Genomic DNA, 12,654 nt, shown 5'->3' with positions numbered 1-12,654 from the left:
TATCTGCTAATCAGCTAGGAGGCAATGCATATGCTACCTGCAGGAATGAACCTCTGCCAGTCAGGGAGAAATAGGGGACACCATCAGCCAAACCCCCAGATGCGCTGCAAGAGGTAAAATGCGCTTACCTTGAGAGTGGGTTAAGCTTGAAGGAGTAAAGGACAGAGATCAATAATGAGAGTGTTTGTTGGTTAAAAGGCTGAATCACATTTGCAGGAAAGAGAAAGACAGAATTAATTGTACAATGGGCCCATTCACACGATCGCAGGGGGAGGGTGGGTAATGGAACCATGCTGCAGGGAGGGGTAGGAAAACCATGACATGCATGCCCCACACATAACCACAGAACCATGCAGGGCAGTGTGGTTCCCTTGACTGATTCCAGTGTGGTGAACCCTTGACTGATTGTGGTTCCAGTGTGGAATTTTCCTTTTTTCCCCCTTCCTCACAAAGTCCCTCCCACAGGACTTTGAGGGTGTATTGAGGATTGGTAGTCCCATATACTCTGTAGAACTGTCCCTCCACCTGGAGCAGTGCCCATACATCAGGCTAGCACATGCCACCACAGGGCTGCTTGTTATTTGTATACCCCATCAGTCAACCTGTAGCAGGGATGCCACAAGAGTCCCATTTAGTAGGAATCAGTGGCACACATGGGCAGGATCATGACGGCCTGGCCAAGCCATAGAGTTAGGCCAATATTCCTGCCCACCAATCCATGGCTGCACATTTCTGCTTTCCTTCTGGCTCAATAGCGCAAAAACCACACAGAAGTACACACTGTGTGACCAGGTGTCTTCTTCTACAGAGGACAGTCCTCTAACTGAAAAGCTACCAGAGGACTGTCCTCAGATTGAACATCTGTTCTGTAGGGATGTCAGAGAATTTCACCACGAATCTCGGGGTGGCCAAATGCCAGCGCATTCGGCCCCCTGAAATCGGTGGCGAAATGGTCTGCCACCCCCCCTGCCCCCCCGGGACGGGACTTACCTTGGGCGAATCTCCCTGGCTGCGGCGGCTCCAGCGGCGGTTTGGCGGCCAGTCTTCCGACCAGCTGCCGCCGCCGCCGCCGCCATTTCCAAGTTTTTAAAAAAAATTAAAATGTGATAGGCTACATAAAGATTTACGTAGCCTATCACGGCTAGATTTTTAAAAAATACCATGATAAGCTATGTAAATGTTTATGTAGCCTATCACGGCTGGGTTAAAAAAAAAAAACCGCGCGTACGCAAATGGCGGCACCCATGGGCGCCGCCATTTGCGTTCCTTATTTTGGAACATCTAGTCTTCGTAAACATTTACGTAGACTACAGCAAAAATAAGGGGAACGCAAATAGCGTAGCATCTACGCTATTTGCGTTCCCCTTATTTTCGCCGTAGTCTACGTAAATGTTTACGTAGACTAGACGTGCCAAAATAAGGAACGCAAATGGCGGCGCCCATGGGCGCCACCATTTGCGTACGCACGGTTTTTTGTTTTTTGTTTAACTCAACCGTGATAGGCTACGTAAACATTTACGTAGCCTATCATGGCTGACTGCAGGGATGCAAATGGCAGCGGCTACGGCCGCCGCCATTTGCAGACCCGGCCGGCCAGGATTCATGGCGGGAAGGATGGGGCGCCTCCCCCCCGGCCAGAATTTCGGGGGGAGGGACAGAGCGCCTCCCCCCCACCGCGAATCAAATTTCATAAAAGGTAAGTGACTTTCGTACATCTCTACTGTCCTGTCCAATTCCAGATTAAAGATAAAGAACCATAAGAACTGTTACCCGTCAACAGCTAGCACCTGAAAAAGCAGACTGAACAGGCAGGCATACAGGTCACCTGGTCACATTCTTCTGCACAATGGTGAGATTTACTGTATTTATATTTAAATTATGGTAATTATTTCTAAATTTTCATCTATACATCCAAATTACCATATGTAAATTTGTGTCCTCTTTTTTGGTGATGCATTTCCTCTGTTTTTTGGCAATCTGTAAGTGGCACACCAGCCTAGTGTCACTATGCAGCTTCCTTGGGCCATCAGCCCCTTTAAACAAAATGTTGTGCTGGTTGGCTGGGTTTGGGAGCCATCATTTTAATTTCCTACAATACCCCAGAGTGAGACTACACTGGAGGCACTGGAAGAAAATTGAAGTGGTGGCTTCAGAGTGCTGCTGTGGTCCACTACTCCCATCAGTAGGTAAGCCTGATAGCACTGTTATTGAAGGGGGCCTATCGAAGGGCCCTTTGGCAAGAGGTCCCTAAAACTCAAGCACTTGATCCAGCTCTGGGTACAAGAGGCCTGCTTATGAACTGTACTGCTACTGGAGACTAGAACTATCTCACAGTTTGGACAAAACTTCTGACACACTTGTCCAACAGGTCAAATGTAATGGGTTAAATCATACCTAATCTCCATGGGAAAAAGTCAAAGATATAAATGACAGGATATAGGTATGACACACAGAGAAACACTCTAAAGACCATGACTGGGTGCAAAGTTTTGGTGAAAAAAGCCAGGCACTATAAAGGATGCCTTCCAGATATAAATGGGTCAAGATCAACAGGTTAAGTTAGTTTTTTTGCGATTGCCTTGTGGGGCTCTTTTTCTCTCTCTCTCTTTCCCCCCAGGAAGACAGTTGCACAATATGCTAAAGGCAGCTGATAACCGGCAGATAAACCAATTTTTCTTGAGCATCCATCGACCTGGTATGATGAACATGCGGTGACAGAAGGATGCTTCACAACTTCACTCTGGCGAAGAGAGAATAGGGCAGATTTTATCAGCTGTTAACTGATGAGTAGCAGGTGTGCAATATGGGAGGCACACCTCTGCAGTCACACTGACTATGGGAGTTGCCCCATATGACTTTCTCTCACGAGGAAAGATTTATCTGAGTCAGAGACTTAATTACACAGCAGCAGTAACCAAATGCAGCAATAACTTTGGCACAGTGCTTGGGCCCACATGTGTTACACTACATGCATACCTGTAAGAGCTATACTCTGCGCTGAAGTGGGAAATTTACCTCAGGGGAGAACATGCTCCATTGCCACCACTGCCTCATCAAGAGGCTTCCAAAAGAAAGGTCAAGCTTCACCTCATGATGACAGTATTTTTTTTAACGCTGCAAATCTTCCACAGGTCTGCCCCTCGTTTAAAAAAAACAAACAGCCAATCAAAAATGACGTTTTATTGCTTTAGAAACTAGTGAAGCTGAAACACCAAAAAGGCAACTTAGGCATGGGATGGAAGAAAATGGAAGAAGGGCCACTCTAAATTATATTCATTGTGGCTAGGCATATAGTGCAATGCAGCTGAGATTCAGGCACATTCAGGTTTCTGTGGGGAAAATTCAGGTTCATGTGCAGTGGTGGGGGAGATTGTACTCAAATTCTGCTCAGGCAAAGAATTCTGCTGGTAATCACATGAATAATTTCTGAGGTCAATTTTTTGTACTCAGATACAGAGACCGAAGTACAAAATACACATGGTCCACACATTGATTGATTGATTGATTGATTATTTATTTATTTATTACATTTCTATACACATAGAAATGCACATTTATTTTATATAAAATGGATTCTCCACCTTTCCATTTACATATATGTTTGAGACAGCTTGCATAAAAAATAAAAATCCATCCAAAATCTATTAAAATGCCACATAACCCAATAAAAAACCAGAAAACCAGAGACCAGCAGATGAAGACAAAATACTATTCACAGTTACAGCTTAAGACTCTGACCATGCAGACTTCATGACCTCAACATTGCATCTACTTTTTTCCCTCCCCCCACCCCCTGCTGTTTTTTGTGATGTCTTGCCTGATGGAGACATCTGGAAATTGCCAAAGTTGGTGTACCAGCTCCACGGGCTTTGTGTGGAGATCCACAAGATTTTGACTACAAGTTTTATGTGTATTTGGTTGGTCCTAATAAAGGAATTAGGTCCGTGGTGGCTTAGTGGTTAAGACGCTGAACTGCAGACTGGAAGGTCGGCAGGTCAGCAGTTCGAGACCCGAGTGCTGCGTGACAGAGTGAGCTCCCGTCTTCAGTCCCAGCTTCTGCCAACCTAGCAGTTTGAAAGCAAGAAATTGCAAGTAGATAAATAGGTACCGCCTCGGCGGGAAAGGTAACAGCACCTCGGTGTTCAGTCATGCCAGCCACATGACCACGGAAGCGTCTTTGGACAGCGCTGGCTCTTCGGCTTAGAAACGGGGATGAGCACCGCACCCTAGAGTCGGACACGACTGGTTGGGGACACCTTTACCTTTAATAAAGGAATTGCCTGATTATGGATGTTGGATTTTTTTCTGATGTACCACAATGGCATACTTTGTTTTAAAAGAGGTCCATGAAGGTGCCAAGCAAATTCTAGGCTAGGCAATCCACAGGTCAAATACTACCAGTGTTGGACTGGGACTCAGGCAATCCAGGAATCCAAGTTCCTGCTTGGCCATGAAGCTCACTGGCTGACTTTGGACCAGTCACCTACTCTCAGTATAACCTACCTCACAGGGTTATTGTGAGGATAAAATGGGGAGGAGAAGGACTATATACGCTATCTTCAGCTCCTTGGAGGAAAGGTGGGATATAAATGTAATAAATAAACACTGATGCTAAGGAGAGAGCCCTGTCTTTGATAAGAACCGACCTAGTCTCTGAAAAATGAGTCACCTGGAACAGGCATATCTCACCCTATCTTTTTAGAAAAGCGAACACAAAAAGTTAAGCATAAAATACAAACAGGTCAAAATAGACCAATGACAGGGCCCAACCCCTCTGTGTGTATCTCCCTCTCTTCTTACTGCAGCTACAGCTTAAGAGGGCAGGAGCCAGCTGGCGTTTGGGCCTGCCAACGTCATCACCAACATTATTCCTGCCAACACTATTCCCATCATATGTGAGAAGACATCTGAAGGAGAATATCTGTGAAGATCCATGAGCACATTCACCCAAGTCGTCATTTGATGCAGCAGTCATCTATACCAGCAGCTTCGGCCTGCTCATGTGAGAACGAAAAGTGGGAAAGAGATGTGGGCGTGGACACAATCTGTGCTGCAATCATTGCTATCCCTACCCCCAGCATCCCCAACCTTCCTGAGTTGAGCTGAAAAGTGTGCGGGGGGGGGGGCACGTGCATTTGCTTGAATACAAGTAGAAGCCTCTGTGCCATCAGGAACCCTGAGAAAGCAGGATTCCCGACGTGGAGGCTTCTATGCCTGTTCAAGCCAATGAGAGTAGAAACCCCGCCTCTTCAGACCATCCAGCTCAAGTCATGGACTGGGCAGATGGAGATGTTGGGGGCATCCAGTGTGCTGCCTTTGAGGACCAATGTGCCCGTGGACACCTCTCTTGGCCCCCACCAGGCTCCCTCTCCCTCCTGATATTTTTTTTATTTTCTTACAATTTTTAAATTTATTTTTTATCTAGGACACTGTCATGCTACAAAGTAAAGTGCTGCCCTTCAGCATCATCTTTGTTTGGGTTCAAAAGAGTGATTTTGTGTTTTGGAGCTCAGTCTCCAACTCTGTCTTTTACATAGGTTCTTAGACAAGTTATTTTTCTTTTAGTCTCACCGGTTTGCCTTTGGGGAAATGAGTGTTTTGTTTCTGGCCATGTTCACCATGGCAGCCATTTTATGAATGTGCAACCCTCCCCATGGGAGCCATTTTGTGAGAGTGCCCATGACACTGTCTCAAAATTTCAAATTTTCCCACTGACCCATAAAAGTTGGTTGGCCCAACAAATAAACCTAGTATGTTTTGACATACTAGGTTTATTTGTGCAGTAAGGATTTGTGTTTTTTAGATATAGATGTGTAGGTATTCAAACACGGTATGCCCTACTTGCTGCTGAAAGTGATACAGTCCAAGAAAGGTTTTACTACTTGAGGTTCCACAATGTATAGTGTAAATTGATACAGATTAAGCACCAGTGTGTAGTTTTGTTCACACATCAGCTGTGGTGAGTCTGTTGTTTAGGACTAAGTACAAGTGTATATACAGTTGTGATTCGTGGTATATTATTACAAAGAATTTGTTTAGCTAATATATACCAAATTTCTGAAGGCAGTAATTTTAACACAGCCATAATTCTTTGGAACAAAAACTATGACTCTTATGACTTCATAAAATTTTATGGCTTTTTTTTCTATGACAAAACCATAATTTCTGCTCTGACACATGACCAACCCTAAGGCTAACCAACACAACAAATCATTCTTCTTGCAACTTATCCAACAACAGACTATGAGCTTTTGAAATATGCATGTTAATAAGTTATTTAACACAAAGTAATATATTTCCACATAAATCACAATGTTTGCAAACTCAACACTATGACGTTGCTTCATGTATCAGATCATTGCATTGTCTGGTTGCATCAGGCAAATTATTTCACAGCTTTTTTCCCCCTGCTTCTCACCTGGAAATCCACCAAGAGATGGCTATATAAACACTTACATTTTCCCATGTCAGAGAAGAAGACATTCATTATCATTACACAAGGAAGGTAGTGTTTTCCTTTTGAGTCTTTTGAAACGCATTCCTTAAAAAAAAAAAATCTTGTTTTCCTTAATAACCATCTTGCAAAATTAGTTGCCTTAGGATGGGTTTATATGATCAAACATAATTGGGAGGAGCAGTTATGCATAGTCCCAAGCCCACAGTGACTAAGGCTAGATCTACACTAGTGCTTTTTATCGGTATTGAAGTGCACTGATAACTGTTGGGGCTCATTCCACACTCCGCTTTTCTAGTCTTATTTCCCACTTTTTATTCTGAATTATCCAAGGGTGTGTTTCCACGCTATCGGCTTCACTTTGTTCGCAACTTTGTTGCGATGTTTCCCCAATCACATCTTCTCCTTTTCCAGTTTCCACAGTGCTTAAAGTCCCAGCTTATCACCACTGTAGCCTGGGGCTCTGTGCTGTTTCCACTGAGCTCTAATCGGATTATTTTCTTGATGGCTGGGTGGAGTCTGAGTGGAGTCTGGGTTGGGTTTGATGACCTCATCAGTGTTCCCTCTCCTCGGCCATGTTTCCAGGACAACAGAAGGAGAAGCTAATGGAGGAATACAAGATTTTTAAAGAGGAATCAGCTTTGCTGTGAAGAGAGGCTTCCCGCCTCCCCCCCCCCTTTCTCCTTTCCCCTGAAAGTCCAGATGCACCTGCATTTCAGGAGCAAGCCTCATTGAGCACAATGGGAGTTACTTCCGAGTAGACACACGTATGCTTGTGCTGGGAAAAGGGGGGGGGAGAGCACAAAGAGGGGAACTTGCCCCCATTTTAACCCAGAGGACCTCATTGACCACAATGGGAGTTACTTCTGACTAGACAGTAATGGGTTTGTTGTAGGAAAGAGAACAAAACCAGCCCCCATTTTAACTCACAGGTTCTCTATATGGAAGCTGTGAATTAATTACATCCTAAGGCAATGGACCAAAGCCTCAAGATAGTGCTTAATCGCATTTAAGGAATTGGGCTTTAAAGTGTGCCATTTCAACTGAGGGGGGATTTCTGTAAGTTCTGATGTAGGCATTCAAAGGCAAGCCTCATTCAGCACAATGGGCATTACTTCTGAGGAGACACTAATGGGTTTGTTGTGGGAAAGAGAGTAGCAAAGACAAAGACAGTCCAGCCCTCATTGTAACCTGCAGGATAGCTATAAGGAGCTGTGAAGTACTTTCTTCCTAAGGAGCTGTGAAGTACTTTCTTCCTAAGGCAATTCATTGGAGCCTTGCTTGGTCTCTTAAATGCATTTAAGGAATTGGGCTTTAATGTGTGCCATTTCAATTGAGGGGGAATCTCAGCCTCATCCACCTCAATGGGCGTTACTTCTGAGGAGACAGTAATGGGCTTGTTGTGGGAAAGAGAGTGAAACCAGCCCCCATTTTAACATGCAGGATCCCTATATGGAAGCTGTGAATGAGTTACCTCCTAAAGCAATGGACTGAAGCCTTGAGATCATGCTTAATCACATTTAAGGAATTGGGCTTTCATATGAACTGAAATCGGCTTTGATATGTGCTGTGTCAGTTGAGGGGCTTCTCTGTTATTCCTGTGGCCATTGAGAGGGCAAGCCTCATTCAGCACAATGGAGGAACACACACACACACCAGACTGGGGTCATGGGCTGTATTCTAGTGCTTATTTTCAATGATATTTTAAAAGTTGGTCCCTCAGCATCCTGCTCCAAAACGGCAATGAAACCTCTGGAAAACAGGGAGGGAAAGGGTTGGGTGACTGAAGTCAGAGCAACACACCCACAAAGGCTGGGCTACATGCCCCGTGGGAAGGACTATGACACCGGACCCAGTGCGAGGTCAGTAATGGAAAACTGGAAAAGTCAGACTATAAGCAGTCTCAGAAGAAGCTGAGCTATTGGCAAGGGATGGGTTGCACCGCAGAAAGGCTAGGAAGAATGTGTTTGGCCACAGCATGAAGAACTTCATCAGGAGGGCTTTAAACTGAATCCTACGGGGAAGGGAGATGTAAGGGGGTAACAGTAGACAAAGTCTCATGCACCGCAATGGAGAGAACAGCTCTGATAGCGCCCAATAATAGTCTTCAGACACATGTAGGAAGAAAGCCAGACTATGAAGCACATGGTCTTCGATGTCTATATACTAATACCCATAGTATTGGAAACAAACAGAACGAACTTGAACTCTTAATACAAGAGGGAAATTATGACTTGATAGGTGTAACTGAGACTTGGTGGGATGACTCTCATGACTAGAATACAGCAATTGAAGGATATAACTTTTTCAAAAATAACAGGAGGAACAGAAAAGGAGGTGGGGTTGCACTATATGTGAAAAACACATATTTCTGCACAGAAATACAGGAGGATGAGCTTGGTAGCCCCATCGAGAGCATCTGGATCAAAATAAATCGAGCAAAGAATAAAAGGAACCTCGTGGTTGGATTCTTCTACTGGCCACCCAATCAAGGAGAAGACAAGGATGAAACTTTTGAAAAGCAAATAGCCAATGTTTCAAGGAAGCATGATGTAGTAGTAATGGGGGACTTCAATTTCCCCAATATTTGTTGGGAGACAAATTCTGCAAAACATGGCCCCTCCAGGAAATTCCTGACTTGTGTGGCAGATAACTTCCTCCTACAGAAAGTAGAGGAAGGAACTAAAGGATCAGCTATCCTTGACTTGATCCTAACCAACAGAGATGACTTAGTGGGTAAAGCAGCAGTTACAGAAACTCTGGGGGAAAGTGACCATGTTATACTTGAGTTCTTGGTTCCAAGGGAAGCAAAAGCCAAGTGTAGTCAAATGCGTACTCTGGATTTTAGGAAAGCTGATTTTAATAAACTCAGAACAATGATAAGTAAGGTCCCATGGCAACCGACTCTAACAAGAACAGTAGTCCAAGATGGGTGGGAACTTTTAAAAAAGGAAATTCTCAAGGCACAAACAATTCCAACAAGAAGAAAAGGTGGAAGACAACAGAAGAAGCCAATGCGGCTTCAAAAAAAGCTTAGAGATGACCTGAAAACAAAAAAGGACACATATAGGAAGTGGAAAGAAGGCCAAGCAACAAAGGAAGAGTACAGGCAGGTAGCACAGAATTGCAGGGATGGTGTCAGGAAGGCTAAAGCTGAGAACGAGCTGAGGTTAGCAAGGGATGCTAAAAGCAACAAAAAGGCTTTCTTCAGTTACATGCATAGTAAAAGACAGAGGAAATAAATGGTGGTTCAGCTATTAAATAAGGATGGCAAAATGATAGCAGATGACAAAGAAAAGGTAGAAGTGCTCAATTCCTACTTTGGCTCAGTCTTCTCCCAAAAGAGGGTCTATGACCCCCCTGGCAAAGGCAAAGTACAGGCTGAAGGGGCAGGATTGCAGCTTGACATGGATAGGCATATGGTCAAGGAACACCTTGAGCACTAGGGATGTCAGAGAATTTCTCCACGAATCTCGGGGAGGCCGAATGCCAACACATTCGGCCCCCCGAAATTGTTGGTGAAATTCTCCGCCACCCCCCTGCCACCACCCCCCCGGGATGGGACTTACCTCCCTCAAATGTCCCTCCCGGCGGCGGGTCCCGGTGGGAGTTCGGCGGCGGTTCGTCGGGGGCAGGGGCCGGTCTTCCGACTGGCTGCCGCCGCCACCATTACAAAATAAAGTAAACAAACAAACACCCGTGATAGGCTACGTAACGATTCACGTAGCCTATCACGGCTAGATTCCCAAAGTCAGCTGTGATAAGCTACGTAAATCATTACGTAGCCTATCACGGGTAATTTTGAAAAAAAAAACGCGTACACAAATGGCGGCGCCCATGGGCGCCGCCATTTGCATTCCTTATTTGGTCCTGGTAGTCTACGTAAAGATTTACGTAGACTACGGCGAAAATAAGGGCAACACTATTTTCGCCGTAGTCTACGTAAATGTTTACGTAGACTACCGGGACCAAATAAGGAACGCAAATGGCGGCGCCCATGGGCGCCACCATTTGCTTATGCACTTTTTAAAAATTTTTTTCAAAGTCACCCGTGATAGGTTACATAACGATTTACATACCCTATCACGGCTGACTTTGGGAATCTAGCCGTGATAGGCTACGTAAATCGTTACGTAGCCTATCACGGGTGTTGTTGTTTTTTTTCACTTTTGTGTTTCGCGGCCGGGGAGACGGGGCACTTCTCCCTGGCCTGAATTTCGGCCGGGCGAGGCGGGGCGGGGCGGGGCACCTCCCCTCCCAGCCTGAACTTCGGGGGGAGAACCGAAGTGCCTCCCACCCACCGCGAAGCAAGCTGCGGGACCAGGTAAGTGCCTTTCGTACATCCCTATTGAGCATGCTCCGGGAGAGAGTGCAGGACAGGAAGGCCTGGAGTGCTATGGTCCATGGGGTCACGAAGAGTCGGGCACGACTGAACCACTAAACAACAACAACAACAAGGAACACCTAATTACTTTGAATGAGTTCAAACCTCCAGGGCAAGATGAACTGCATCCTAGAGTAAGAAAGGAACTGGCAGAAGAACTCTCAGAACCACTGTCTATTCTCTTTGAGAAATCATGGAGGACGAATGGAGTGCCAGATGACTGGAGGAGGGCTAATTTTGTCCCTATCTTCAAAAAGGGTAAAAAGGAGGAACCTGGGAACTACAGACCAGTCAGTCTGACATCAGTCCCTGGGAAAATTCTGCAGAAGATGATAAAGCAATCCATCTGTAAGCACCTTGAAAACAATGCAGTGATTACTCGAAGCCAACATGGATTTGTCAAGAACCTATCCTGCCAGACGAATCTGATCTCATTTTTTGATCAAATAACCTCCCTCATGGACTGTGGGAATGCTGTGGACATAATATACCTCGACTTCAGCAAAGCTTTCGACAAAGTGCCCGCCATGATCTCCTGATGAGCAAACTAGCTCAAAGTGGGGTCGATGAAACAACGATCTGGTGGATCCACAGTTGGCTTCAGAATCAGACTCGAAGAGTGCTTATCAATGGGATCTTCTCAAGCTGGGGAGAGGTAACGAGTGGGGTACCGCAGGGCTCAGTCCTGGGCCCAGTGCTCTTCAACATTTTTATTAATGACTTGGAGGAGGAGGTGCAGGGAATGCTGATCAAATTTGCTGATGACACAAAATTGGGCGGGATAGCTAATACTTTGGGAGACAGAAACAAAATTCAAAGTGATCTGGATAGACTGGAGCGCTGGGCAGAAAACAACAGAATGACATTTAATAGGGATAAATGCCAAGTTCTGCACCTAGGAAAAAGAAACCAAATGCACAGTTACAAGATGGGGGATACGTGGCTCAACAACACTACAAGTGAGAAGGATCTTGGAATTGTTGTCAATCACAAGCTAAATATGAGCCAACAATGTGATGTGGCTGCAAAAAAGGCAAATGCTATTTTGGGCTGCATTAATAGAAGCATAGCTTCCAAATCCCGGGAAGTACTAGTTCCCTTCTACTCAGCACTGGTTAGGCCTTGTCTGGAGTACTGTGTCCAGTTCTGGGCACCACACTTTAAGAAGGATGCAGACAAACTGGAGAGAGTTCAGAGGAGGGCAACAAAGATGATCAGGGGACTGGAAAAGAAGCCCTTTGGGGAGAGTCTGAAAGAATTGGGCATGTTGAGCCTTGAGAAGAGAAGACTGAGGGGAGATAGGATAGCGTTCATCAAGTACTTGAAAGGCTGTCACAGAGAGGAAGGCCTATGTGAATTCTATGATTCTATGACTCTAAGCGATTGTTCAGTGATAAAATGCGGGGCTGGTACTGAATGGCTACAACGTCATGAAACACAGAGACCTCACTGCACAGCCAGGTTGGCATAAATCGCTGGTGGAAACACAGTCCAAAATATAGCAACAGATGCCATTGTGTGTGCTATAAGGTTTAAATTCGCAAGAGGGATATAGCATCACCATGACTGGATGGTATCATTCTGATGCAACATATAGATCTGGCCAAGGAGGAAGAACTGAAGGGGAAAAGCAAAGGGGTGTGTAACTCTAGGGCACTCCTCCACTGTTGTCACAGGACTGCATGGTAAGATGGAGAGGGAAAAGCCATTGGAAATGAAGATGGTTCCCCCTCCCCTTGCAATTGTCTCTTCTCTTCTACCTTCATCTTATGAGGTGAGTCATCTGAGAGGCATTTGTTATTAACTAGTGGCTGGG

Source organism: Heloderma suspectum, chromosome 4 (genome assembly GCF_057233095.1).
Source record: "Heloderma suspectum isolate Gila_16-S chromosome 4, 16-S_ref, whole genome shotgun sequence".
Lineage (NCBI taxonomy): Eukaryota > Metazoa > Chordata > Lepidosauria > Squamata > Helodermatidae > Heloderma > Heloderma suspectum.
This window is presented reverse-complemented; position numbering follows the sequence as displayed.